This window comes from Lichenostomus cassidix, chromosome 2 (assembly GCF_008360975.1).
Source record: "Lichenostomus cassidix isolate B80296 chromosome 2, HeHo_3.0, whole genome shotgun sequence".
In the NCBI taxonomy this organism is placed as follows: Eukaryota; Metazoa; Chordata; class Aves; order Passeriformes; family Meliphagidae; genus Lichenostomus; species Lichenostomus cassidix.
Window position 1 is genome coordinate 82,549,174 of NC_139482.1, and position 11,794 is coordinate 82,560,967.

Below are 11,794 nucleotides of genomic sequence, written 5' to 3' on the forward strand. Positions count from 1 at the left end.
GGAAAAAAATCTTTTCTTGGCTAAGTCAGCATTAACCAAGAGTATTTCAGAAGCCCAGGTTAGTACTGTTAACTGAGATCACTAGCTTCCACAGGGTGCACTTATAATAAAGTCTCTGTACTTGACTACAGTCAGTGAATGAGAGGAAACATTCACAAATCCTGGTGTGCAGCAGTGCAAAACCTGAGGGCAGCCCTCCCCTGCTGCGGGGGAGGGCTGCCCCAGAACCGGAACACGCAGGATGGTCATTCCATGGCCACGAGCTGTGGGGCTGGTCAGACACGGTCCTTGTAGAAGCGTTGCAGGTTTAGAAAGGCAGCTGTTTGGTTCCTGGTCTGCATGGTGTTTTTATTGAGGAAAACAGGGGAGGAATGGGGAGACTGGGGAGGGGGAAGGGAAGGCAAGGGAGGGTACAGGTTCCATATGAGTCCAGAACCAAAGAGGCCCGTTCCGGATGTTGCTGGGGTTCTTATCTCTAGGGATGGGGGGCGGTCCTGACTCACATCCAGTCAGAAGGGGTCAGGGGGGCGGGGTCAGGGACAGGAAGGACACACATTACAACACTGGTGTAAGGTGCCTTTGTTCATAGTAGGCAGAATTAAAGACAAACCTTTATATTCACTTACTTATTTTTTTCTGGTAAGTCCAAAAGGGTGTGCAAACTTTGTGAAAGAAAGTGAATTTCACCTGTCAGGAGAACCAAATCCCACTGTTTCCATACTCTGCTAAAATCCGTAAATGCATGCATAGAGAAGAAATTAAATATTCTGATGTGTATAATAACACACTGAAAAATACATCAGCTTTATTTTTCTCCCTCAAAGTATAGATGACATTCCATAAATGCCTTTAAGTGATGAAATCATCTGCCAACCAGAGCTTTCAATTTCTGATATAAAGGAAAGCAAATTAAAAAATGTCAAAATGCTGCTTAACCTAGGTGACGTTTTCCTTAAAAAGCTGCATCTGTTTCAGAGGGTAATTCTTAAATTTTCTATCCATACCACAGTAAGATCCATGTGCTACATTATTTGTTACAGTTTTTTTTAACAAAATCAAAGTCTGCATTTTCACAAAAGCAGTACCATGTATCATGGTCTCCCGTTAGCCACTGCTAATTCAATTGCTAACTAATGTAGTGCTGTTGTGAGTGGGAAATCGAGGAGATAACAGAGACATGCAGTGCTTCAGCCTAATGTAACAACCCAGTGGTCTGTTCACTTCTGGGTACCACAAGAGAATAAGGAATAGGTGGCCTTTAGTCATTCTAAGGGTTACAGTAAAAGAGAGTTCAATTTCTTAACTGCCAAACATTTTGCAAGGTTATTTTCCAGCTATGTATTTTCAAATGGCATTTCATAAAAAGAGCTATTTTATATATTCTGCTAGTTATGCTATTTATACTAATGTTTGAGCAATAAACAGTGTCACTCTGTAGAATGCTAATAATGTTTTCCATTTTCTTCCAAGTGCCTTAGCTGCATATGTTTTATACACAAGTTACTTCATTTAAACCGAGAAGGCAAATAATACAGTCTTAGTTCTTTCAAATGTACTATCTTCAGTTTGGTGTCTGCCAAATCAAAGTATAATATATTTGGAACTTCAGGTTCTCTCACATTAAGAAGTTATTCATGGGAAACTTAAAGTATAGTATCATAAGATAATTCATCATGTTGAGCAATTATTTCTTAGATGTAGTATGGTATTTCTTTTTAGTCCTTTTTTCAGAGCAGAGTTTCTGAAGACAAATATTTACCACAGATGGTCCGTATTTTTGCTTGAAACAACAAATACCTGCAAACCTCTCTTTCCAGATATAACGAAGAGGTGAAAATGGTGTCATGGTTTTGGCCCAGCCAGTAACTAAGCCCTGTGCAGCCACTTGGTCACTGCCCCACCAGCAGGACTGGGGAGAGAACTGGAAGGGTAGAAGCTGGAAAACATGTAGGCTGAGATAAAGACAGTTCAGTAAGCAAAGCAAAAGCCACATGCACAAGGAAAGCAAAGCAAGGGATTCATTCACTGCTTCCCACAGGCAGGCAGGTGTTCAGCCATCTCCAGGAGAGCAGGGCTCCATCACGTGTATTGGTTAGTTGGTAAGATAAATGGCATCACTGAATGTCCCTACTTCTTCCTTCTTTCCCCCATCTTCATATGCTGAGCATAATGTCCTATGGTCTGGAATATCCCTTTGGTCAGCTGGGGTCACCTGTCCTGGCTGTGTCTCCTCCCAGTCTCCCAAGCAGCCCAACTTCCTCCCTAGCGTGGCAGTGAAAATAGCAGGAAAGGCCTTGGCTCTGTGTAAGCCCTGCTCAGCAGTAAGAAAAACATCTCTACATTATCAACCCTGTGTTCAGCACGAACCCAAAACACAGCCCCATACCTGCCACTGTGAAGAAAATTAATTCTACTCCAGCCAAAACCAGCACAAAGGACTTTCACATCTAACTCATTGCAATACATTACCTAGATGGAAAAAAAGAGAGCTAAGTGGGCAAAGATTATAAACTTTGTAACATTTATTAAAAACTAAGTAATTTGCAAATACAAAACAAATAGGATTCTAAACAGGAGTCCATTAGTGAATGCCAACTTATTTAAGGATCTTGGTAAATGATGATGGCAAGGAATGCATTGAGTCCAGCACTTAGTAATTCTGAGCAGTCTTACCACAAGTGAAGAAGATGAAGAGAACTATTGTGGTACTTCATGTGACTGTTTGTTTTCTTCAGGTAAGGGCAAAAGTCTTGTGCTCAACATGGTCTCTTAAAGATGAACAGATGACTGACCCAAGTGGAATGTTGCATTCTTTGGGAAGAAGTTACAAGTTGCTCAGTAGTGAATTATAACTAACCTTGAAAGAAAGTCTTCCGGATGTTTTTGAATCAGAGACTACATGGCATCATTTGTGACCTTTCATGGACTCTGAGCTACTCACTGTAATCCTCTAAACCAACGACTGAATGGACAGGTAGCTGAAAACCACAGACCAGACTCCTTACATCATCCAATGTGGAGAGAATTGGGATCTTTCAGCAAAGGACTAACTATACAAAATACCTCTACTTTTTATTGAAATTGCTTTCTGATTCAAATACTTGTCTATTCGTATTAACCTAGCAGATGTTCTAAAGACCTAAAGAATTAAGTAGTCCCAAGTGGTATGACCTAAAAGATTTTACCAATATAATGGTAAATCATTGTTTCTTAAAAACATATGTATTTTATCTATGTAAACAAAACAAACTGTACACATTCAAAAAATATTAATATTACTACATTAACATATGTCAGACCCATTGCAAGAGTGAAAATCCCTCAAATATTAGCACTTTGTTCCTCCCTGTGTCAAACCACAGTCCACCAAAGACAGTGAATTCCATTACTACATACAACTATGGCAAAAAAAAAAAAGAAAAAACGTAGAGTTTGAGTGACATTAATAAATAATATTTACATTCAAAATGTTTAGAATGCAAGTTTATTTGAAAAAGATTCTTCAGCATTCTGAGTTGATGATGAAAAAGTTGTATATATTTTATACATCATCCATTTCTTGCACCATACTTTTCATCACTTTTTACTTCATTTACATGTAGAAGATATGGTTGTCAATTAGATTTTAACATGGCTTATATGCAGTAATATATTAAGTACTCTTCCTGTAGCTCCTTGTGTAAGTACTACAAGACAAAGCTGAAATTTAAGCTACAGTAATTGTTAAGTAGTGAAAAAATAATTTACAACTAACCAGAAATCAATGTGTGATGTAGAACAAGTGTTCTGAATAAAATCTTTTCTTCCTGATGGCTCATGTTAAACCATTTGACCATTTGACTGTCACAGGCAGAATGACTTCATTGCAAAAGACTAACTCAGCATTGTGCTCTTGGCAGAAGAAAGCAGGATTTGAGCTACTTGGTTATGCCTGTCCTGAATCATACTTCAGGTTGGCAATGGTAGCCTTTCTTTGGGATAGACCTTTAATTAACAGCATTAGCATTCAGTATGCAAAGGTAATTAAGGCCACCTTCCCTTTTGCAGAGTTGGCATTTCCCTTGTTACTGGGTTCTGCCTGTCTCAATGTTGACATCACAGTCACTGCTGCACAAACCTCCAGCAGGATTTTCAGTATTTGGTTTGGTTTATCTTCATTTGTTGAGGCTGGCAGGATTCCCTGGATCCCTAGTGGCTGTTATCAGCTCACAGAGCATTTTTTGCCACTGCTATTGACAGAAGAGGTTTTAGAGGTTATGAAATGTAAGAGAGAAGGAGTCCTGTGCAGGTGATGTCAGAACCTTGCCTTTTACTGTACATTATTACAGGCAGATCAAGATGTCTTTATGCAAAAGAGAAAGCTTTAAAGCTAACTAAAGGGATTTCTCAACCTTTTTGTCTGGAAAATCCATCATCTTGTGCACCAGAGGAATAATTCTTCTCTTTTCATTGAAGATAATAGGAACATTTCTAGCAACTCCTTCAGAATTTTTAGTTTGTTTAATTGTAGGAAGGTAGACTCTTGTTAGAATGGGATAAAAGCTTTATTTCCCAGAAGTGTCATCTGCTTGCTGTCTAGCAGAAAGCATGAAAACAGAAAAGAATCTGAAGTAAGGACCAGTAGCATATTTAGCCAGCTACTGGAAAGTTCTCTAACTGTTAAATTGCTTCAATCTTTTCACTAGTGGAAAACTCCTATTTCTCTATATTCACTTTGAAAGTGTAAAGATCTCAGCAAAATACTCTTTACTGAGTGTTTTACATACTGGACACACACACTTCACAAACCAAAAATGGACACATCCTAATTTGTTCTTTTATCCTATAAACTAACTAGTATTTTACACTTTCTTCGGATTTTTAGGACTATTTAAATATTTTTTTAATAATGTATTTCCTTTTCAACTTTCAAGATACTGTATTTCAGTAATATAAATAATCACCATACTGTGAGAAAGAGCTGAAGAAAACCAAATTTGAACTGACTATTCAGTTCTAGTCTACTAAAAATACCACAGAAATCAAGATCCGCAGAATAAAAATATTTCATTAAGTTACTACAGCATCTCATCTTAGGTCTCTCCAGAGATGCATAAGAAACATATGACATTTTGTACTGTATTTATCTCACAGCTGCATATGATTTATATATATATATATTTATAAAGCATAGAAATTATATTTAAAAGTTTTGATGACATGAAAGTGATTCCATTGCTTATGTTAAGTAAAATTTAATGGTGGATCAAACACATGTTGCTAAAATACTTAATTAAATTATTCTGAAATAACATGCTTTATTTAACATAAAACAGGGGTTTTAAATCAGTAAAACATTAAAATTAATACAAAATCATATTAAATTATTTCTGAGATGTTTGTACTTATCAATTCTGTTTATGCAAGACTGCTTTACAGAGGCAGAAGACTAAATGGAATTACTAATCATCAACTCTGTCTTTGGCTCTACAAAATTGCTCAGCAAAGGGTTGGCCTGAGGGTTATCTAGTACCTGATGAACAAAACTTTGATATGTTTTACCACTTGTGTTTTCTGCCACAAAGATTTCTCAATAGACAGATACAGCACACAATGACTAATCAAGATAACATGTTAAACTGACTCATTGAGAGAGAGATTTAGACTAGAAAATGAGAGTCGAAGTTGACACAATGGCTCAATGTTTCCTGCTGTGTTAATATAAAATCAGAGGTGGAGACAAAAACTAATGCAAGTTCTGATACAGATATTTAGATAGGCAGATGATGCAGTAAGTGAAAGGGGTTTATGCTTAGTGCACAGATTGTGTGATGGCAGTGTGAAATAAATGATGCATTGCTCACAGAGCTCTGCACCAAAGCCTGCACCAACAGAGCTACTGGAATACCACGTGCAAAGAGATATTCTAAAAATAATAGAGGAAAGAGAACAGGTGTAACTGAACATCCAGCTATTTTGCTGTATTAAGAAGTAAAAATAGAGCAGGCTTGGTTATGAAACCTGCAGAAACTATGCACAGTTTTTAAAATTTTTCCATGCTCTTGGGCTTGCTCCATAACCTCTTTCCTTCTGTCATATCCTTATCAAGGCATGGAGACTAGAAACAGATGCACTATTCAAAGTTTAATGTACTTTAGAGAGTCTGAGTGACATCTGTTTGCATGTTACAAAATAGAACTGGCCCGCAGATGGTAATAGGAGCTTGTCAGTGTCTGTGGTGATAGCCTATGACTGGTAAGAAATGTACTGTAAATTTTTCAGAAAAGGGAAAAATAATCCAAGAAATTACAGACCAGCTGATCAGACTCCTACAATATGTAAAAATTTCATGAATGAATGCTGAAAACCATACAGGTAAGTGTAAAGTAATACAATCTGATGTATTTTTCAATTTAGGTAAACATATAATTAATTTGAAGGCACCTGATATGGCAGCACATACAAATGTAATGAACTATGAAAGACAATGTTTAGAATGAAGTTTAAAAAAGAGTACCAAATGATCCTAAAAGGGAAATGAGAGTTGGGAGAGAAATTGCTAAAGGGGTTGCTCAGGAGCTTGCATTTAGACAGACTGTACTAAATATTTTCACTAAGATTATCCGAAAAAAACCCAATGGACAATGTTGACAATAAAAGTGTGAGAAGCTGTGAATAATGACAATGTGTAAATTGGCAGGAAGAAACAAAAGAATGAGAGAGGCCTGTATATTTGTTTGATTAAAAGGGATTGTGAGCACAAATAGTCACAATGGAAAGGGGAAACGTGCTGTTACATCATTTGAGAAAGAGCTTCTTTGGACCAAAAGAAAAGAACTAATGATGTAAAAGGCACTGGTAAGAGCTCATCTGAAATACCATGTTAAATTCTAGTGAGCCCTGAGTAAGGATATTAAAATCAAACAAGACATGGGATACATTTGCTTTCCAATGGTGAGGATGCGCAGTACAGAGTTACATTTCCTTGGGAGTCTGTGTAGCCTTCTGGAGTTTTTAAAGATTATGGAGGATACAGCTCTCAGGTATAACTGAAGCTCATATCTTGCCTTGAGGTAGAATGATAAGCAGAGGATGATAAGCAGTGTGATTTGGATTCTGGGAAAGGAAATTACTGATTTTACCAAGAGGTCAACCAGGGAATAGTGTATTTCCAAGAGTGCTGATGCTCAAACTATGGGACATCCTCAACTATGAGAAGTAGCAGTCAGTCAAGTTTCAGGACTGACAGTTTCAGGTTCTTGGGTTCTTCAGGTGTGAAACCTTGGCAAAGGCTCTGCCAAAGAGGTGTCTGTTGGAGTCCCTGCTGAACGATGATCAGCTCCTTCAGTTGATGCTGGCCTAGGGCTATGTGATTTTCTGTCTCGTGCAGGAGGTAATGGAGCATGGAAGCAAAGAAAACAGTATTATTTTTTACTACTTATGTTAAAAAGCCACCAGAGCTAATATGAAAGCTGTGTTTTGAACAAAAAAGAAATGCAAATTAGTTTAGTATCAAGTAAAATATTCTGAGGGAAAGACCAAAACAAAACTACAGTCCATGCAAAGCAAGTGGTTCTTAAAAAAACCCTGCTTTTCTAAATTTGATTTTCAAATTTAGATTTATTCGACAAATTTATAGAGAGTAATTATATTACCTATTATTCTTACTATACTTAGATTTGGAATGGAGCATTTGAGTTTGTAATTGTCTTTTTTGTCTCACTGTAAAAGAGCCCTTGAAACATACCTTGTCAGATTATAGATTTTGTAACCTAATTAGTAAAATACCACCATTGCTACTTAGAGGTCTTAATCTGATTGTATTTAATTTGAATCAGGCCATAGAAATTTAGAGTCTGGCTTAAAATCTAAATGAATAAGGTCTTATGAAAATTCTGGCTAAGTACTAACCTGATCCCACTACTTTGTGTATTAACAGACTTGTCCCAAAACAGTCTGGCATAATAATCTTATAAAGCTAAATATCAAAGTACTGAGTTCAATCAGAGCAAATAGCATTGTAACAGTATTTAGTACTTCATATGAATTTGCCACTTAAGACAACAGTATGGATGTATTAGGGTATTCATTCCATGGATATTCCCTGGATACTCCTGGGACAGTAGCAATCAACTCATACCATTTGCAGAGTACCTTCAGTGTAGTGTATTACAGGGAATGAATCAGGACTTTCCCTTCTAACTTCAATCAGTTCCACAAAGAAAACATCTCCATACAGTGTTTTGCCTAAATTGAAGCAAACATTTTTTAATCAGAATCTTTGATTTAAAGAGGTCAGAATACAAGAAAAGACAAGAACATCTGTATGTGAGTTAGGATTAAGGTGTAAAGTATGTACCACTGAATTTTTGGGCTGTAGCTAAATGGAAACAGGACAAGTGATATTCATTGATAGGTTTGGTTTAATATAGATAAACCTTGATCAATTAGTTCAATGTCTTTTAAAGTGTTCAGGATTATACAAATAGAATTTTCAAAGCTAATCTGTGGCAACTTTGCCTACATTAGACAGCTGTAGCCCACCATCAATAGACTTGCAGCTTTCCCATCTACATAGGTACTATTGGTTAGGTCCACTTATATTTCAGAAATACTTTCCATCTTTATTAGCTATTTCTGTTCAATAAACAGAACATGCCAAAAGTGTCCTGAAGCCAAGTTAAATGAAGATGATGATGATGATGAATCAATCAAATGTAATCTTGGAAGAGTAATACCCTTAATGAAAAATGTTTGCACAAATACAGGTAGGAAAAGTATTCATTTCAGTCAGTGCAGAACCTGCAGCACAGAATCACAGAAATATTAGGATGAAAAGGAATTCTATTCCTTTTCATCACATCTATTTCATCTCCCTAGCCAATGTATATTTTAAAAAATAATTTAATTTCTCATTAATTTTAGACAATTTTTGTGTTTTCCATCTGAATTTCAGTGTTTTCCATCTGAATATTAAAAGTTTAAGGTCAGCAGTTAAAGGTCTGGCTTCTGACAAAATCTAACATTAAAAGGTGTCAGTGCTTCATATCCAGACAGTCTTTTATTTGTATAAAGGGACTAGTTGTATAAAGAGAAAGCTAAGAGGAAAAAGAAAAAAAAAAAAAAGGTGTTTATTATGCTTACAAGGTTCAGTACACATAGAAATTGGCAAAGCCAGATTTATTCATTATCTCTTAATTTGATGCCGTTTATTGAAAAGATGCACTTTGGTCATGAGCTTTCCCTACAAATTTAGACTTTTTCGAAAGAATGGGATGAAAGCTGCTCAATGAGTACAATGTTTTTTTAGACTCTCTCACTCCTCTATTGAAATCCCAAAGTACAGTTTGTATACCTCTTTCTTGATATTCCCCCATGCTTCCCTTCCCCTTTGTTCTTTCCCTTCTAAGAATCTTTGAATTAGCAGTTAATTTGGTAAGCAGATCTCTGGCTTCTGGTTCTTGAGTGTAACAGCCAAATACCCTCAAGCAGCTAAAATTCTGCCCAATCAATAATAAAATCACTTTGAAGTGATGGAAAGGCATTTGCATTGCAGAACAGCATGTTTGTTATTTATAAGATACCACATGTTCAAAGTTTCCTGCTTGTCTTTTCACTTTTCGTTCTCTTTGTATTGACTGATAGTGTGATCTGCCTTACCCATAATGGCAATGGAATATTAGTAACTCTAACTGATAAAATTCTATACCCACTAGGACTTTTCTATCGATTTATTGATTAACTAAACAAGGTAAGTTTCATTTTTTTATATTGTTATTCTTTATTGTGAGAGTAGCTTATTATGTGAGTTGCCTTTTCATTCTTTCATCTGCAGTCCCTTGTTTACTCTGTGAGGTGCATCACAAGCACTTTGCTGACATAGGCTGATTTTTTTCTCTGTCTAAGGAAGCAACTGTAACAAAACATAATTATGTTTTGAATGAAGAACAAAGTCAATGAAATAATTTTTTTTTTATTTACTTGTCTAAGATTCTAGTCAGCTTTGATGCAAGTATTTAGGAATTTTATCCCTCTAATGGGTATCACACATCTACACCTTGTTTTCAGTATACTTAAATATTTCATGGGAACTGTCATTTATTTGCAAATTCTAATGGCTAGGAAATGTATAATTCTGGACTCTTCCCAGATTTATATTATCAGAATTGCTTAAAACAAAATAGGCTACTCCCTCTCAGCTTCCCTGCTGTTGTGGTTTAATAAAGATTCAGGTTTATAAAACAGTCATCCAGGAACTATAACAGTCCAAGGTCCAGGTTGTTTCTGTTATGGACTCAAGTTCCCTCAAGAGCAATCAATCAGGTTAATATCTAGTGCTTTTAAAAACTTTCACTGCTCCAGCCCCCAACAAAAAACATATAAATTCTTGAGCCTCACCCATTCAACCCTTTACATTCTCCCTGGAATGTCTCTGACACACAGGAACAAAGGGAGATTTCAAATACAGACTGAAGAAGAAGCATAGTTACGTTTTAGTAATCCATTTGCATGGATCCACACTCTTTATCAGCTGACTAGTATCAATATGTTGTGATCAAGACCTGGGAAATTATTAACTAAGCTCCTGGACTGCTCTCCAGGACTGACATTAGAGTAAGGGACCATATTATGCGTGAAATAAACTGTTAGCATTTGAATTTAACTCTTTATATTACAAGCTTCCCCTACCTCTGTCTTGGAAGTTATTCTGAAAGACTGAATGGTACTTAGAAATCAAAAAGTACTTTCTAAGACTTGAAGCTACACAAGACCATGTAGTTTACCACTGGCTCATATCAAAGTTTACATTCATCTAAATCTCTCACTGAGGAATTTCTCCTACTAATGTGTCCTAGGTTACAATACAGATGTATTTAAGTATTCTACCACCAGCTGTGGGCCGTTAGCTGTTACCAGCTGCTAATGACCCACCCCCCATGACAGGCAATGGGCCATCAGGGACCCACCGTGTGACTCATGGACTTATCTCATCCCATTGTGGGATGCTCTGCCCAGGAGGGAGGAGCCAGGTGTTCCCACCTGGATATAACCTGGCCTTGGAACTGCCTGAGCTAGCCCTGTCTACTGGGTTCCCAGAGGACAAGAGCTACCACTGGATCTTCAGCTGGAGACTGAACCTTCACAGGATCACTGCTTGAACTGAACTACTTCAGTTGGACTGCTACCACCACCCTAACAGGGTGTCACGTTGTATCTGACTTTGTCAGTGCTTTTCCTTGTATTATTTCACTAATTTTTAATTTTTCCTGTTAATTTTAATTCTGACTGGTGATCTCCCACTGGTTTGTTTTCAAGCCAATACATAACGTTCCAATATTCTACAAAGCCTACACATTGACTAAATCTCATTTATGTAGGCTCAATAATCTTAGAATTAACCTTAACTAAATACACATGAGAGGAATGAGACTTTTCGGGTACATCAGTGCCATTCACTACAAGCAGAGTTTTCAGAGAAACACAACTGACTAAAGATGTCATTGCTTTTATGCAAAAAAGAGAAAAAAATAAGCATAATTGATATACCTTGTTCAGAAAGGGATCTTTTCAAACTGTATGTCTTGATACATAGTGACTAATCTAATACAACATATGGAAACAATGGCCTTTTTAGAACTGAAATAATCAGTAAGTCCAAGAAAATACTGCAGATGTTCTTATGTACATGCAGCTCAACAGTTGTAAGTAGCACCTCTTAGGGTTTTGGACTTCTCTTTTAATAGCAAAGCACTTCCAGTGAACTGATCATATATTGGAACTCTTTTATAGGCTCCTTCAAAACACGCAGCATAAA